The sequence below is a fragment of the Grammomys surdaster genome, unplaced genomic scaffold, assembly GCF_004785775.1.
Source record: "Grammomys surdaster isolate TR1022 unplaced genomic scaffold, NIH_TR_1.0 61, whole genome shotgun sequence".
Lineage (NCBI taxonomy): Eukaryota > Metazoa > Chordata > Mammalia > Rodentia > Muridae > Grammomys > Grammomys surdaster.
Window position 1 is genome coordinate 11,782,324 of NW_021604563.1, and position 8,085 is coordinate 11,790,408.

The following is an 8,085-nucleotide window of genomic DNA, read 5'->3' on the forward strand; positions in this document are numbered from 1 at the left end:
TTTTTTGGGGGGGTTTTCGAGACAGGGTTTCTCTGTGCAGCCCTGGCTGTCCTGGAACTCACTCTGTAGACCAGGCTGGCCTCGAACTCAGAAATTCGCCTGCCTCTGCCTACCAAGTGCTGGGATTAAAGGCGTGAGCCACCAACGCCTGGCTTAAATCTGCATTTTTGAGGAGAGGAATTCCACTTTAAATCTGGGCCCACCTTCTGGTGGCATACTATATAAAAGATGTAGAAGAAGTAAACACTTGATCTTTGCCTACTTGTCCTCACTCTCACTTCAAAGTCCATTCCTTTGCTAGTATCAGAGCATACTTCTAGAGTCCACCATATACTGAAGACCAGCTGAAATAGGCAGCCTCATAGACTGAAAAGCTATTGGACTAGTGGACTTTCCATTGGAAAGCAACCATTGTTAGAAAAGTTGAACTAGCCTTTCTGATTGCATTTGTGCCCAGGAGTGGATCCTGTGCTCCAATATCCTTCAACCTGCCCATATCCAGAGACAGCTTGAGCCCCAGGAATTCTGACACACACAGGATCACAGGTAAGCCCCAAATCCTGTCCCAAATACCTGGTCTAACTGGGACCCCCAGGGGCCCAGGTTCCCCAAGAATTCTCACTCAGCCAGAGATACAGGTTCCTCCCAGTTTGCCTATGTGCCCAGATCTTGTGTTCCAGCTCCCTATCCACTCCACCTACAACCAGAGAAAGCTTGACCCCAAGGAGCGCTGACACATCAAGGCTCACAGAAGAGGATCTCCAGACTCCCTAACATGCCCAGACACAGTCTGGCCTAAGAAGGCCCAACATAGCCACATTCATAGGAGGGACAGTCTCTAGTCAGAGACAGCAAGACTAGTTAACACCATAGATAAATAGATGGTAAGAGGCAAGGACGAGAACATAAGCAATAGAAACATATGCTACTTGGAAACATCAGAACCCAGTTCTCCCACCATAGCAAGCCCAAAGACACCTGAAAAGCAAGATTCAGATGTAAAATCTCATCTCATGAAGAATATAGATGACTTTGGGAGGGGGAGAAAGCAGACATTACTACTACTATTATTATTATTACTTTCAAAAACATTTACCTATTTAAATATTGGTGCTGCCTGTATTGGAAATTGAGGGTGACCTTATTAGACTTCACTGAAAGTGGAGGGCCGTGGTCCCCAAAAGTTTGGATCCCCTACTGTGTGGGAATTTGAAGGCAGGGAGATGGGACTGGGAGGATGTTTGGAGCACACCCTCACAAAAATTAGGAGGAGGGGCTATGGGATAAGGTGTTTTGGGGAAGAATGGTAGAGGAGATAACATTGAAAGGTAAATACGTATAATATCCAATAAAAAACACACACACAGATAAAGGGTCAAAAAAAAAAAGAGAGAGGGAGAGAGTTTACTTATTTAAAAATATTTTCAAATGATTCTAGAAGTTGCTAATTGGCTAAGATCCTATTTTAAGCTCTCCACAAAAGAATTTAAGTCTCTGTTCAATATTCTCAAGAGAGATGTAAATCCTAATTTTCCTCAACAATTAATTGACAAAAGAGAGGTAATCTCACAAAAAGTAGAAGAAGCTATTACTAATCGATATATTATATAGCCTGATTAGTTGTCGGTGGTGCTATAGCAGTCCTTTGACAAAAGATTTTTAATATAGATATATATATATCCTTTAATAAGGTCTTCATGACTCTCTGAGTGTTGAAGGAGCGACTGTTGGCGCTTCTGCCCTGATTTTACAAGAACTCTGAAAAATTGGCTTTAAAAACAAAAGAGGGGGAATGGAACCTCCTCAGAAAGAGTGCTCCTGAAATATTCTCCATCATGCTTTGCTCACTTTTATCTCTCTAAAGCTGAAAGCTCATGGCAAATCTGCTGCTGACTGCCTCTGGCACCACTGAGACCAAAAAAACTTTGCCACAGATATGGGGAAGGACCCTCTTACCCTTGAAGGGAATGGACCAGACCCAGTTCCCTTATGGAGTCGAGGATTGATATGCCTGTCTGATATCACAGAAGGCACAGCTAACTGGCTACCAGAAAGATTAATAAAAAAAAATAGATACTCCCACAAAGCCAGTCCCAACCATAAATAAGAAGAATAACAATTTACATCCAGGGAAGAGAAATCTCCCTGAGAATTCCCTTCTTTTTCCTTTCCAGGTAAAAATGAATCACCCGTGACATCTGCTGTTAGAAGTTCTAATCCAGATGCTGGCCTCCGAACTTACATTACTTAGACCTTTGAAGGGCCATTGACAAGAACATCAAACAGGTAGAGATTGACATCACTAATCTGAAGAAATCCCTCATTTCGCTCTCTGAAGAGACTTCCTAAAATCACAAAGATACTTATTGGACTTGATTTACAATAGAAAAGGCTGTGTACAGCTCTTGACTGTGTACAGCTCTTAAAGAAGAAGGTTGCCTTTACATAGACAAGACAAGGAGGGTTAAAGAGAGCATGAAACAGGTAGTGAAGGCCCTGAGAAAAATCAGAGAGAGAAGGAGACAGATGAAGGCTGTTACAAGAATTGGTTTTCAGCCTCTCCAAGGTTGTCAACCCTATTTCCTCCCATCTTGGGACCATTATTTGGGTTCTTTTTGCTTTTTTCTGCTGGTCTCTGGCTCTAAAATAGGTGGACTAACTCTGTGATACAACAGATGAATAATTTGGTAGCAAAACCTACTCAGATATATTAACATAAGTTAGCTATGGAAGACCACAAGACTCAAGATAAGATTGTTACTTTATACAGGGTGTTTCCAAAACCCATCTCCAACCAACCTAAAAGGGGGGACTTCTGAACCCTAGACTAAGTAGAGAGGGGCCACCCAGAACCCCCTCTTTCAGGCAATCTGAATTCTTGCATAGGCTGCGAGGATAAGCACTGCAAGAGAATATAAATAAAAGATAAAAATATCTATCTGGGTTCCCTGAGGGACAAGCATGACTGCATAGGGTTTGATGACAAAAGTATCCCCTCTCCAGTAAAAAGACATCGGGACGGGTATGGCCCTCATGCCTCACTGGACAATGACAGGGGGACTGGAGCCATTACAAGGTCCCCTTCAAATACTGGAGGTCAGGCCTCTATCTCCACCTTCACAAGTTTAGAATTGCTACAGCCCTTCTATACTTAGAGAAGGGAGGAGATGTCAGGGGCAGCCCTGCTTACACACTGAAGGCTTAAAATCAGCCATAGGCCTAAAATCAGCAATAGGCCTTTCATACATGTATACTAACACCAAATCTTGGTTCTCAGTGGAAAAACATTGAAACAGATGGCTATAAGCTAATGTAAACTTGCAGCTTTTGTGGAAATTTACAAGCCTGAGTAGTCATAGACCTTGTAAATAGGTAGCCTGAGCAGACAATACCGTCTTAGATAAGGACAAGTGAGTCATAGACAGAGTCATAGTGACCTGTCCCCTGAACCTTCACTCAGCCGATACCCAGTTCTGATGATATCTGTATTCCCCCTGATCACCCACACTCCAGTGTCATTCCCTTCCCCACATCCTGCCTTTCTGTGTTTATAAACACTGTGTGAATGAATTACGATTTGAGAAATTTAAATTATTAAAAAGAGAGAACTAAAAATGTACTTATAATTTTAAAATAATAAATAAATAAATAAATAAATAAATATTGCTGCTGATATATGCCTTTTGTGATGAATTTTTGTTGGTTATTTTATTTATTTATGTTTCAAATGTTGTCCCTCTTTAGCCTCAATGAGAGGGAAGTGAGTCCCTTCATCCTGTGGAGACTGGATGATAGAGGACTTTAAGAATATAAATAACTCCCTTAAGGAAATACAGGAGAACACAGGTAAACAAGTAGAAGCCCTTAAAGAGGAAACATATACATCTCTTAAAGAATACAGGAAAAAAAAAAAACAATGAAAGAGGTGAAGTAATTAAACAAAACCATCTAGCATCTAAAAATGGAATTAGAAAAATCAAAGAAATCACACGGGAGAAAACCCTGGAGTTAGAAATCCTAGAAAAGAGAGCAGGAATCACAGATACAAGCATCAATAACAGAAAAAAGAGACAGAAGGGAGAATCTCATATGCAGAAGATATCACAGAAAACATTGACACAATAGTCAAGAAAAATACAAAAAGCAAAAATTTCCTAACTCAAAAGATTCAAGAAATTCAGAACACAATGAAAAGATCAAACCTAAGAATAAGTATAGAAGAAAATGAAGATTCCAAAGTCAAAGGGCCAGTAGACATGTTCAACAAAATTATAGAAGAAAACATTCCTAATCTAAATGAAGAGATGCCCATAAACATACAAGAAGCCTTACAGAACACCAAATATATTTAGCCTAAAATAAATAAATAAATAAAATTCCTCCTGTCACATAATAATCAAAACACCAAATGCACAGAACAAAGAAAGAATATTAAAAGCAGGAGGGGATAGGGAGAGATATCTGAGAGAGACAACAAGATGGAAGGGGGATTCTTCTGCAGGCCAAGTGCTGAGCAGGATAATCGATTCAGCAACAAGCAGAAGAAAATCAAGCAGCTGAAATTTGCAGAATGCCAAGAAAAAAAATAAAAAGTTGGAAATGAGCAAAGAAAATTTGGAGGTTATAAAGCCTTGGATAACCAAAAGAGTAACTGAGATCCTTGAATTCGAAGGTGATATTGTGATTGAGTTTGTATTCCACCAGCTGGAAGTGAAGAACCGAAATTCCAAAGTTATCCAAATCAACCTGACTGGATTTTTGAATGAGAAGTAATCTAGAGAATTCATGAGAGAATTGTGGCCCTTCCTGTTAAGTGCAAAAGAAAATATTGATGGAATCCCTTTTGCTTTCCTATAGTTGAAGAAGGAAGAGATAAAACAGAGATAAATTAAATAAGAAAAATTGGCATCTGTAAAAAACAAGATGAAGATAAAGATAAGAGGGATAAGGAAGAAAAAGAAAGCAGCAGAGAAAAGAGGGAGCAGTCTCATAGCCCATGAAGATGCAAATCCGAATCTCCTCACCCTAGAAGAGGATCTTCCCCTCTCAGGAGAGAAAGCACAGTCACTCTTGATCTCCCCGTTGTCACACAACCAGGAGCTGGAGCCCTTCTCTTGCCCCAGAAAAGGAAAAATCTCCAGAGCTCCCAGAACCATCAGTGAGAATGGAAGACTCTTCAGTATAAGAGGTTACATCTATGAGTGACATCCTGAAAGCTCCCATGCCTGACCCTTTACCAGAGCCAAAAGAAACATCTCCAAAAAAAATTCCAGAAAGAAAAAGGAAAAGACTCGACCAAGATCTCCATCACATTCCAAATCACTATGTCCAACTCAATATCGATCACCTTCTCATACTAGACCAAGATGGCGAAAAAGATCTCAATCAAGATCATTCTCTCCTAGAAGGTGGCCAAGCCCAAGAAGATGACCATCCCCCTGAAGAACTCCACCAAGACAGATGACTCCTCTACCAAGGCACAGGAGGAGTAGGTCTCCAAGGAGACAAGGCATTCTTCCACATCACTATCTGGAAGTGGCTCCTTGTCCTCTTCATCTCGCTCCTGGTCACTACCAAAGAAGCCTCCAAAGAGGACATCCAGCCCTGCTCGGAAAACTGGTAGGTTATCACCTTCAGAAAGTCCTCCACTTCGAAGGCACTGGCCTTCGTCTCCAGCAACTCCACCACCCAAAACTTGCCATTCCCCCAACTCCCCAGCAGTCAAACCATAAAAGAAAAAGTCGTGTTTCTGTCTCCAGGAAGAACTTCTGGTAAAGCGACAAAACATAAAGGTACTGAGAAAAGAGAGTCACCTTCTCCAGCATCCAAGCCTAGAAAAGTGGAGTTGTCTGAGTCTGAAGAAGACAAAGGCAGCAAAATGTATGCAGCTGATTCTGTGCAGCAGAGGCGACAATACAGACAACAGAACCAGCAGTCTTCATCTGACTCTAGCTCCTCTTCCACCTCAGAAAAATGAGCAGTCCAAAAGATCCTGTGTGAAGAACAGTGAGGTGGTGAGGAAGGCAGGCAGCAGAAACATTCTTCTTCTGAGAGTGCCTCTATCACCTAAAAAGCACCATAAAAGAGACTTCCCCTCATATGCAGGTGAGAAAGCAATGGCAGTCGCCAGTGACTAAAAGTAGAAGTCCCTCCCAACTTCCTACCAGAAGGTGATGATCTCTTTCTCCAGCCCCTCCTCCTCCCCTACCTCCTCTTCTGCCCTCCCACCTCACCACCAGGACTAAGGACCCCTTCTCCTCCCCCATGTCACCACTCATCATCTCCAAGAAGATATTCTCCTCCCATCCAGAGGAGATACTCTCCTTTCTCACCTCAAAAGAGGAAAATCACCTTGCCCACCCTTTCCCAAGCAAAGGACATCACCATCTCAACCATTAAAGCACCATTAAAGCACTCTCCACTGCCTAAAAAAAGAAGATCCCCAGTCACGAAAAGATGCACCAACCTCCTTATCTTCAAACCAAAGGAAAGGATCTTCCCCAGACTGTTCCACCTGGGAGGCCAGGTCAGTACAACCAAAGAAAGGCATTTTCCCTCACCACAGCCTCTGGCTCCTCAAACCTTAAGTCTTCCCCCTGTTCAAAGAGGAACTTCAGCATCATCCCAAGGAAGGCAGTCCCCCAAGTCCAAGTACTAGGCCTATTAGGAGAGTCTTCAGGACTCTGGACCCCAAAAAGATTAAAAAAAAAAAAAAAGGATGTCTCACCAAGTCCTCAGTCCATAACAAGGGTTTCATCTTCCAGTTTCAGATCTGTCTCTGGATCTCCTGATCCAGCAGCTAAAAAGCATCCAGCACCTCTCTCTCCTGTCCAGTCTCAGTTACCCTCCACAAACTGGTCATCTGCCATATCAGCCAAAAAGGCTAAAAGCCCAACATTGAGACGATCCCCTGACAGGAATTCTGATCAATAATACGGTGGAAAGAAAAAGAATTAAAAGAAGAAAAAGAAACACAAGAAGGATAAGAAACAGAAGAAGCACACACACAAAAAAAAATGAAGTAGAAAGCTGTGGGCTGTGGCCATAGCCATCCCAGCTCCTTCAGCCTCTGAAGCTGTTTCTGCTGCTACCACCACATCAGCTCAGGAAGAGCCTGCAGCAGCACTAGAGCCTAGGAAGGAGACTGAGAGTAAAGCTGAAGATGACAACCTTGATGACTTAGAGAGGCACCTGCAGGAGAAGGCCCTGTGATCCAGGCTAAAGACTCAAGTGTCCCCACAGTCCTAGGTGGAAATGTTTGTTATTTTTGTAAATTTTATTTGGTTTGTACTCAATTCAATTTCAAAATTGCTAAAATGTGTTTGAGCTTTAGACTGTAACATTTGTTGTAATAATTACTAGGTTGAAATTCCTCATGTTTAAAAGGGAGGGGGCATGGATTTACATTACAAAGATGTCCATAGTGTATTAGTGACATTCTTCCATTGACATTTAGAGTAAAATATTTTAAGCCAAAAAAAAAAATCTCGTTTTTCAAAAAGGTAGTTTGAATATTGTTGGCATTTCTGTGGTTCCTTTAAATGTCCTTGTCTCTCCCAAGAGGTTGTTTGTTTGTTTGTTTTTTTCCACTTTCCCTCTACCTTTTCTCTTGAATCTTTGCACCCATGTAAATTATGCTTCTAAACTTTTATAGGTTTGTAAGCTTGCCCAGCAGTGAGACCACTGTTGAAGTACCATAAAGGTTTCAGTGAGTGAGGGCTTGTTCAGTCTTTTGCCTGTGAAATCTGCTGGAAACACTCCGAGGCTGCAGGGCTGTCCTGAGGAACAGTTCCTAAGCTGACTTGGAACTCTGGGTTTTCTCCTTCAGATTATGCTGTATTCTTTCCTTCTCTCCATTTCTTACTCCTTTGCAAAGGCAATTTACTACACCTAGGAAGGACCCTTCAGTTATATAAGTTAGTTTTATGAAACTTGGTGGCTCCCATTCATGTTTTTCATCACTCTTCCAATTGGTACCCACAACTGAAGAGCTGTATATTTGGCTGACTGAAAAGGCCTGGACTGGGTTTCACTTGTTTTATTTTATTTTATTTTATTTTATTTTATTTTATTTTATTTTATTTT

At 41.5% G+C, this 8,085-nt stretch overlaps 1 pseudogene; it reads left to right on the forward strand.

Annotated features, from left to right (window-relative positions):
• The first annotated feature begins 4,478 nt into the window (after positions 1 to 4,478).
• On the forward strand, positions 4,479 to 7,248 carry LOC114635184 (annotated as a pseudogene).
• Positions 7,249 to 8,085: the final 837 nt, after the last annotated feature.